Here is a 10,309-nt window from a genome sequence, read left to right on the forward strand (position 1 = left end):
CTCTGTCTGTACATCCTAAATAAATCTCCTATACTTTGTATTAATCTTGTAGTAAATCTAGTTTACCATCCTTACTGGACTAGGTATTTCAATATAAATAGTAGCCAGGAAGTTATAGAAATGGTTAGTTCAATCTTTTTTTTAATGAACTCTTATCTTATTATCTGACACTGTTTATTAGAATCACAACTGACCAAAACTTTTCATTAAGGACACCTTAGGAAAAAGTCTCTAGGTTATGTCAGTTAAAACAGCCTTTTGAAAAGGTCACATTCATAAAATTAGTCTATTAGTAACACTCTTATGTTTCAAAAGCAGGTGTTACTGAGCTGACTCAGGCTACAATAACATAACTGTTGTTTTCCCAGACATCCAAGTGGTGTATTTTCAGTTTGAGATCTTGTAAAGTCAAGTCTTATGGATTTCAGCATATATAGAAGATTCTGCCTTTAAGATGACTACATTTTATAAATCCTGACATCTGCTGAACAGTTGTGACTTCTGAAGTTTTGCCATGTGAGTGCTTTGAACAAGTTGGTAATCTCCCACCCCTATGAGAACAAACAAAGAAAACTGCTTAGATTACTGTTTTATTTCCACTTTGTTTTGGTCACAAAGAATCTCTTATCACTTACTTCAAATTGTTCTACTCAACCTGAGTGAAATGCAATATTTATAATATCCTGATTATCTGGATATTGCTACATTCCATAAGCATTTTAGTATACTAAATTCTGCATATATTTTTCCCAAAAGTATTGAGCTTCCTACTATGTAGCCACAAGAAAACCTAGAAAGAGAGCTGGGGACTCTATTTCTGCAATCACATTCTGATCATTCTTACATAGCCACTGAGGTACCTCCCTGTAATATTGCAAATTTGCTGCTAAAATCTGCTGTGCATTGATGGAAGATTAGACACCTTAATAATTTAACACCAGTTAAACTTTCACTCTTCTATACAATAGTTAACTTACTTGATAGAGCACTTTTCATTCCAGACACAAACCATTGTCATCACTTACTACGAACATGAAACAGTGTAAAGCAACACTACTTATCAACTTAAAAGATGAATACTGTATCCAATCAAAATTGCAGTGAAAATGTATGTACTCATCTGTCCAGTTAAGGCTGTTGCACAGCAATGGCAAGCACAGTAACTTTGATCTGGTAATTTTAAAGATATACTTGACAATGAAAAACAACAGAAATCTTCAAATTACTCACAAACAGCAATCCCTCTGAAAATACCCAGTGCTAAAACAATGATGGCAGCAAAACCAGAGAAATGGTCTTCATGTTAAAACAAGGTGGTTCATTGTCAAAAATCAGAACACTAATTGAGTCTGGCAGGATGGCAAGATCCTTGAGAAAGACAAAGGCAAAACTTGTTCTTCAGGTGCAGAGCGCAAAAATGAGAGTGTTATTTCCTGCTCCTGTCAATGTGGTGCATGCCTAATCCTGTGCAATGTTCAGGAAGAATCAATATTTGTGCTAACCTTTATGTTCTCTTATGAGGTAACTGGATTCACTACAGCTTCAAAGTTAGGGCACAGTTGCTTTAACAAAAATGGGCATAATGAAAACACAGGATGCTGCAGCAAACAGTGATCTCTATACCAGAAATATGAGGAAATCCTAGGAATTTTGGAGATGAGCAACAGAAATGAAGAGGCTGGATTAACAGGCTTGCAAGGAAAGCTAAAAAGAAGTAAATGCATACAGTTTGACTCAGCAATAACTGAGGAGATGAGATGACATTTTTGGTCCATATTAACAACCTGCCAAATTACCATTCGCAGGCAGAATTAAACTTTCTGCATTTTTTGCAACATTTCTATCTCTAGAACAGTGGTTCTTAACCTTCACTGCAGCCTGCACTCCTTATCAAAAATCATTGAAATAGGTCAGTTCTTTAAACCTAGATATATTTTGTTTGTATATTACAGTAATCGTTTAAAAATGTATAATAAATACATAGGTTTGATGATACAAAGTAGTTGTACTTATGTGCTGTGCTTAATTTGTGTTTTTGATGATTTACCTTCTAAAAAAATCTGGCATGTCTCGCACCCCCAGAAAGGGCATCTTGCACCCCCGCCAGGAGTTGTGTGCACACCAGGTTAAGAACCACTGGCTTAGAATACAGAGTGTTGCAAATAGAAGTTGCAGCAAGATTACTCTATGTATCAAGTTTAAATGGCAACCATAGGACAAACTTCAAAAAGGGAGAAAAGTTATATTGTGCAGTGGGGTGGGGCATACAGAGAAGCAAGTTGCTTGTTTCCCTTTTCAGCCGCAGAGATGTTGCTGCTCTCATCTGGTATGGTGTGTCCTTCCAGGTACCCATTCTTGAACCACTTCCAAATTATACCCCACCAGTTGAAAACTACTGGACTTTATGATCAACTAGGTCTTCTCTAACACGTAAGCATCTATTTTCTCTTTTCTACGCCCCAGATGCTGCAGGGGCGAGGCAGCAGCACCAGCTGCCAGGGGCCACCGAGCAGCAGCTGCTCGGGTGGTCCCCAGGTTCAGCTGCACCAGCCGCTGATTGGGCAGGCCCCAGGGCCAAGTGCCTGAGGCCGCTTGAGCAGCAGCTGGTGCAACTGGCCCAGGGCCGCTCCAGCAGTGGCTGGTGTGGCTGTCCCCGGGGCCACCTGAGCAGCTGCTTCAGAAGTCACTGAGGTTGCAGAGAGTCATGGTACCCGTGACTTCCACGACCTCAGTGAAAGACACAGAGCCCTAACCATAATGTAATTAAATTTAGCATCCTTGGGGGGGAGGTGGGAATACCAACAACAACAGAAACACCACAGTAACATTTGACCTTAAAAAGGGGAATGACACATGAGTGACGATGATAGACAGAAATTAAGAAGAGCAGTCACAAGGGTAAAATGCCTGCAAGCAGCACATAGACTATTTAAAAACACCATAATAGAAGCTCAGACTAAATGTACACCCCCATTCAAAAAAAAGTCAGCATCCAAAATAATGCCACCATAGCTAAATAGCAGAGGAAGGGAGGCCATTAGAGGCAAAAAGGCATCTTCTAAAATTAAGGCAATTCCTAATGAGGAAAATAGGGAGGGGCATAAACCTTGGCAAGCAAAATATAAAAATATAATAAGGGAGGCCAACAAAGAATTTGAGAAGCAACTTGCTAAAGATAGAAAAAAATTACTGCTAGTTTTTGCAAGTACATCAGAAGCAGGACGCCTGCCAAAGAGGCAACGGGGCTACGAGATGACAAAGGTGGTGAGCACTCAGGGAAGACAAGAGCATTGCAAACTAGTTATATCAATTCTTTGCATTGGTGTTCACTGCAGAGAACATGACGGAGATACCCACATCAGAGCCATTCTTTTTAGAAGACAAATGTGAAGTACTGTCCCAAAATGATGTGCCAGTAGAAGAGGTTTTAGAACAAACTGATGAACTAAACAGTAATAAGTCACCAGGACCAGATGGCATTCACCCAAGAGTTCTGACAGAACTCAAACATGCAATTGCAGAACTACTAACTGTAGTATGTAACATACCAAAAGAAGCTAAGTGAATTCTTTGCATCAGTCTTCACAGAAGATATGTGGAAGATTCCCACACTTGAGACATTCTTTTAGGTGACAAATCTGAGGAACCGTCCCAGATTGAGGTGTCATTACAGGAGGTTTTGGAACAAACTGATAACTAAACAGTAATAAGTCACCAGGACCAGATGGTATTCACCCAAGAGTTCTGAAGGAACACAAATGTGAAATTGCAGGACCACTAACTGTAGTCTGTAACTTATCATTTAAACCAGCTTCTGTACCAAATGACTGGAGGATAGCTAATGTGATGCCAATTTTTAAAAAGTGCTCCAGAGACGATCCCGGCAATTACAGGCCAGCAAGCCTGACTTCAGTACCGGGCAAATTGGTTGAAACTATAATAAAGAACAAAATTGTCAGACATATAGATGAATATATTTTGATGGGGAAGAGTCAACATCGTTTTTGTAAAGGAAAATCATGTCTCACCAATCTACTAGAGTTCTCTGAGGGGGTCAACAAGCACATGGACAAGGGGGATCCAGGGATATAGTGTATTTAGATTTTCAGAAAGCCTTTGACAAGATCCCTCACCAAAGGCTCTTAAGCAAAGTAAGCAGTCATGGGATAAGAAGGAAGGTTCTCTCATGGATTGGTAACTGGTTAAAAGATAGGAAACAAAGGGTAGGAATAAATGGTCAGTTTTCAGAATGGAGAGAAGTAAATAGCAGCGTTCTGCAGGGGTCTGTACTGGGCCCAGTCCTGTTTAACGTATTCATAAATGATCTGGAAAAGGGGGTAAACAGTGAGGTGGCAAAATTTGCAGAGGATACAAAACTACTCAAGATAGTTAAGTCCCAGGCAGACTACAAAGAGCTATAAAAGGATCTCTCAAAACTGGGTGACTGGGCAAGACAATGGCAGATGAAATTCAATGTTGATAAATGCAAAGTAATGCAGATTGGAAAAAATAATCCCAACTATACACACAAAATGATGGGTTCTAAATTAGCTGTTACCACCCAAGATAGATCTTGGAGTCACCATGGATCGTTCTCTGAAAACTTCCATTCAGTGCGCAGCAGCAACCACAAAGGTTAACAGTACATTAGGAACTATTAGCAAACGGATAAGACAGAAAATATCATAATGCCACTATATAAATCCATGGAATGCTCACATCTTGAACACTGCATGCAATTCTGGTTGCCCCATCTCAAAAAGGATCTAGTGGAACTGGAAAAGGTTCAGAGAAGAGCAACAAAGATGATAAAGGTATAGAACAGCTTCCATAGGACATGAATGAGGGCTGTTTGTTTTAGAAAACATAACAAAGGGGAAATATGATAGAGGTCTATAAAAATCATGAATGGTGTCGAAAAAGTGAACAGAGATGTGTTATTTACCTTTTCACACCATACATAAACCAGGAAACACTCTATTAAATTAATAGGCAGCCGATTAATACCAACAAGATGAAGTACTTCTTCACACAACGCAGTCAACCTCTGGAACTCGTTACTCTAGGTTGTAGTGGAGACCAAAAGAATAACTGGGTTTAAAAAAAAGATTGAGTAAGTTCATGGAAGATATCAACGGCTATTAATATAGATAGTCAGGAACACAACCCCATACTCAGCACAACTCCAAACCTTTGACTACCAGAGGCTAGGAGTGGAGGACGGGGTTGGTTCACTCCATAACTGCCCTGTTTGTACACTCCTCCTGAAGCTCTGCTACAGGCCACTGTCAGAGACAGTATATTGGGCAAGATGGACCATGGCCTGACCCAGTATGGCAGCTCTTATGTTCTTAACTTCAGATTCACATACCCGGGCATTCGTGCCAGAAGTGCTTGTTCAGTAACCCAATCTGAGAACAGAACCACCACCAAAAGGCTTATCTGAGACAACAAAACTAAGCACCAAAGATCAACACTGAGTATTCACAAAGAAGAACAGTTTGTGATCAGTCCACAGAAGTAAAAATCTTGGATCAGCAGATCTGCCAAACATTTTTAAAAAACAGTTACATCTGATGATATTCAAAGGTATCTGAATATCCTCAGATGCTTCCTGAAGATGTTCTTCAAGCAGAAAGAGAGGCTAAATTTGTCAGATAATTTATTCATTGTGAATCATTCACTCATCTCTAACCAGGACACTCAAAGCTCTGCTTAAAAATGCTGAAATACCCACTTATAAAATCTTTTGCTCTTGACTACTGCTACGTACATCTCAATTGTAGCCATTTGTTTTTTCATGATTATTAAATATGTCATAAGTAAGGGCTTAAAAGGTACAGTGCAATTGTCTGAGCAAAGGGCACACTATGTATGGAAATGAGATGGTCAAGTTCAGGATCCTGACAAAAGGAAGAAAGGAGAGCAGCAGAATATGGACCCTGGACTTCAGAAAAGCAGACTTTGACTCCCTCAGGGAACTGATGGGCAGGAACCTCTGGGAGGCGAATATGAGGGGGAACGGAATCCAGGAGAGCTGGCTGTATTTTAAAGAAGCCTTATTGAGGGCGCAGGAACAAACCATCCCAATGTGCAGAAAGAATTGCAAATATGGCAGGTGACCAGCTTGGCTTAACAGAGAAATCATCACTGAGTTTAAACACAAAAAGGAAGCTTACAAGAAGTGGAAACTTGGACAGATGAGTAGGGAGGAGTATAAGATATTGCTTGAGCATGCAGGGGTATAATCAGGAAGACCAAAGCACAATTGGAGTTGCAGCTAACAAGGGATGTGAAGGGTAACAAGAAAGATTTCTACAGGTATGTTGGCAACAAGGTGGTGGTCAGGGAAAGTGTGGGACCCTTACTGAATGGGGGAGGCAAAATAGTGACAGATGATGTGGAAAAAGCTGAAGTACTCAATGCTTAAATGACTGCTCCTTGGAGCAGCTGGTACAGGAACCCACCAGGGGAGAGGCAACTCTCGATTTAATCCTGAGTGGAGCGCAGGATCTGGTCCAAGAGGTAACTATAACAGGACCGCTTGGAAATAGTGACCATAATAACATTTAACATTCCTGCGGTGGGAAGGACACCTCAACAACCCAACACTATGGCATTTAATTTCAGACAGGGGAACTATGCAAAAATGAGGAGGTTAATTAAACAGGAATTAAAAGGTACAGTGACTAGAGTGAAATCCCTGCAAGCTGCACGGATACTTTTCAAAGACACCATAATAGAGGCTCAACTTAAATGTATACCCCAAATTAAAAAACACAGTAAAAGAACTAAAAGAGAGCCACCATGGCTTAAACAACCATGTAAAAGAAGCAGTGAGAGATAAAAAGGCATCTTTTAAAAAGTAGAAGTCAATCCTGATCCTAGTGAGGTAAATAGAAAGGAACATAAACACTGCCAAATTAAGTGTAAAAATGTCATAAGAAAAGCCAAAAAGGAGTTTGAAGAACAGCTAGTCAAGATTCTTTGCTAGAGATCTCAAGAGTTCTAATCCTCTCGCTAGTAAAATACAGTAAAACTATCTTAGGCAAAGCGATTTTTAATGACCTCTAAAGTGTCCATGAGTAACAAACCTGCAAAGTGCCTTTTCTTTTCCCTTGAGAAGCAAAAACTCAGCCTTGAAACTGAAGTCTATTTGTATTAAACTGGAAAGCAACAACATAAGAAGTAGCCTGAGAGCCAAACATAAAACTCCAAACGTTTTATTCAAACAAACAATTTGGAGGTGTATTTTTACCTCTGTCCTGCACTAGGGAAAACACCATTAAACTGTAACAGATTCCCGCTGCTTGTAAATTACAAAGTATGTTTTGAAAGCCTTAGAGGGATCTCTCATAGCTCCAGTGAGCAAGTTAAGCAATGTAAAAAACAAACTGCTTACATATTATCTCAAGCTCAACACTGTAAACTGTCAGAAATAGGTCATTAAAGGTGGAGTTGAAACAAATAAGGGCTGGAGTGAGCAACTGGCCTTTCCAATGGGGAAGAGACTACTATGGAATATACAATATGGAGCATATCCAGAGTCAAGGAGAATGCTTCATGAAACCTTGCCGCTAGAGTTGGATGAATACGGTAGCAACAAGGTCTGCAACCATTCACTTGAATACTGAATGGCTGTTTGCTTTAACCATGTTTGTACCTTTACTCACAGCTTTCAGGGATTTGCACAAAAAGGGTTTTGTTTGCACTAACATTTGGGGACTGGCTGTTCTTCCTATGAATTAATCTCCATACTTACACATGGACAAGAGGATTTGTGTGCAAGAACAAGAGGATTTGCAATTTATTATTCAGAATTTGATATTTCATATTTTCCTGTTTAAAAAGCGTCACTCGTCCAAACAGGAAGCAAAAATGATGCCATGTGACTTAGGTGATCAATTACACACTACAACTAATGAACAATCAAGAGCACAAAGTGAACAGTTTGTGAACAACACATATAGCATATTGGTTGGCATGAACTATTTGGCAAATACTTGTGAATAATGCAGAAATCAGGAACAGGAAAAGGGGCTGTTAGCCCATAACCAGTTGATGACACTTAAACTGTTTGTAGCTGATATTGTTAAACAGCTTCTGCAGAAGGTGGTTCTGCCTGCACAGGAATGAAGATCTCCCACTTCAGGTGTTCAACAAAGGGAACGACCATCCAAGTGAAACACTAACACCCTAGTGGTTCATCTGCGGCAGGGACCAAACTGAGCACTGCCTGATCTTAATGGAGGAGCCTTTACTGGCTGAGCTACAAGACATGTCTGTCAGCAGAGGCTGTAGCAGGCTCAATCTCTAGCTGGCCTAGAGGAGGATACAGCGCCACACCAAACAGGCATGGCTTCCAGAAGTATGGTTAAAGGAGGGCTGCAGTATGACACACCCAAAAAGATCTCCATGTACCATCGCAGGAACAGCCAGGAAAAATCCTAATGGGGACTAAAGAAGCAGCAAATTGAGTCTTTTCACATGGAAGGACGAAAAGCCCCAGCTAGTGAATGTTACATGTGCGAGGACTCAGGAGGCGGCACTGGGTGGGGCATTCATATTAACAGATCAGGGTAACAATAGGATTATCCTGTGTGCGCCCCACTGTGGGTGGGACAATGGGGCTGAACATTAGATCTTTTTGCATTCCGTTTCAAATGGAGTCCTGATAGGAAGGGTTATAAACAACGGGGTCAGGATTAAAACTGCCTTGGTTTTGTGCAGATGTGGTGTTTCAGGGTTGTGCCCTTTGTATTTTCCTATCTAGTTAATATCTAACTAAAGTCTAATCCAACTCCAAACGTCTCTGAGATATTCCAGCCCTAATAAAGTGAGCCTCACAAAAACCCTGACCTGGCCATGGTGACCTACAGTTTCTGACATCCAGGGTCAATTACTGCAATTCATTATTGTATCTAAGAATGAAACCACACAATCTGGTAAAGTTCAAACGGTTACAGATCACCACCACCAGATGCTGTGAACACATCATCCTTATGCATCACCCTCTGCACTTGCTCTCCATTGAATATAAGGCTCAGGTCTCTGTCCTAAGATAAAAGGAGTACTTGTGGCACCTTAGAGACTAACAAATTTATTTGAGCATAAGCTTTCGTGAGCTACAGCTCACTTCATCAGATGCTGTAGCTCATGAAAGCTTATGCTCAAATAAACTGGTCAGTCTCTAAGGTGCCACAAGTACTCTTTTTCTTTTTGCAAATACAGACTAACACGGCTGCTACTCTGAAACCTGTCCTAAAATACAAAGCTCTCTAGGGGACTGTCCCAGGCTACCTGAGAGATCACCTCTGCCTTCATGACCCTGACCTCTCACAACAGCTACATCCCACTGTTCACCAGTCAGGAACACTCATGAGCATGGGAGCCAGAACTTCTTAGAAGCTGGACTCAGACTATGGAATGAGAGAATAACCACCTCTGCATTTTCAGAACCAAATACAAAACTTATTTCTTCAACTTAGCTTTATTGCAGCAATTTCTATCCTCACACTTACGCTCATCCCCACAGCACACCTCCGCACACACACACACCAAAACAAAAACCAAAAAAAGAAAAAAAACCCCAAACCACATACTAACTAGTCAAGTTTTTACCCTAAAAAGCAGGGAAGAAAGAGCGAGATTGTTTTGTTAATTTGGGGAGCTGCTCAGATACTCTGGTGTTGAGGACCATGTAAATAAATAGAGAGGTTAAAGACAGACTAGACAATACATGTTAAAGGAAGTGTCCAAGAATAAAATAAATTAGAGATGGAAAGGCACTAGTAGGTCATCTAATCGCTCCCCTCCCCGCAAAAATCATGCCAGAACCTTTCCCTACAGTACATTCTCCAGAGCTTTGTCCATTCTAGTTTCAAGCGTCTTAGGGATGAGGATTCCCTTGGGAGATCCATTCATACAAAGTTATGTTGCATTCAGCAAGCCAAAACAGATGGAAATATAATGAAACTCCTTGAAACACCAAGTGAGAACACGGAATGCTTACTAAAAACATTTTAAGAAAACTTCCTAGTGCGACAGTGCATTTCTTTTAGCAGTCTCTGAAACTACTAAGCAGAGATCCTGCCATGCTGCTTGCCCATAGTTTGGGTGTATGGAGGGGAAGAAGGGTACCCTACCATATGTCCTCTTTCCTAAGCTCAGCACATTGAAAGATAAATTCTATATACATGTAAGATCTCAAGCATATAAATGATTTATTCACCTCTGAAGTGCAGCCCCCTTGGCAATATAGTGCACCAGCTTTTTATCATTGCACAAACACAGTTCCATTGAAGAACCA

This window comes from Caretta caretta, chromosome 6, assembly GCF_965140235.1.
Source record: "Caretta caretta isolate rCarCar2 chromosome 6, rCarCar1.hap1, whole genome shotgun sequence".
Lineage (NCBI taxonomy): Eukaryota > Metazoa > Chordata > Testudines > Cheloniidae > Caretta > Caretta caretta.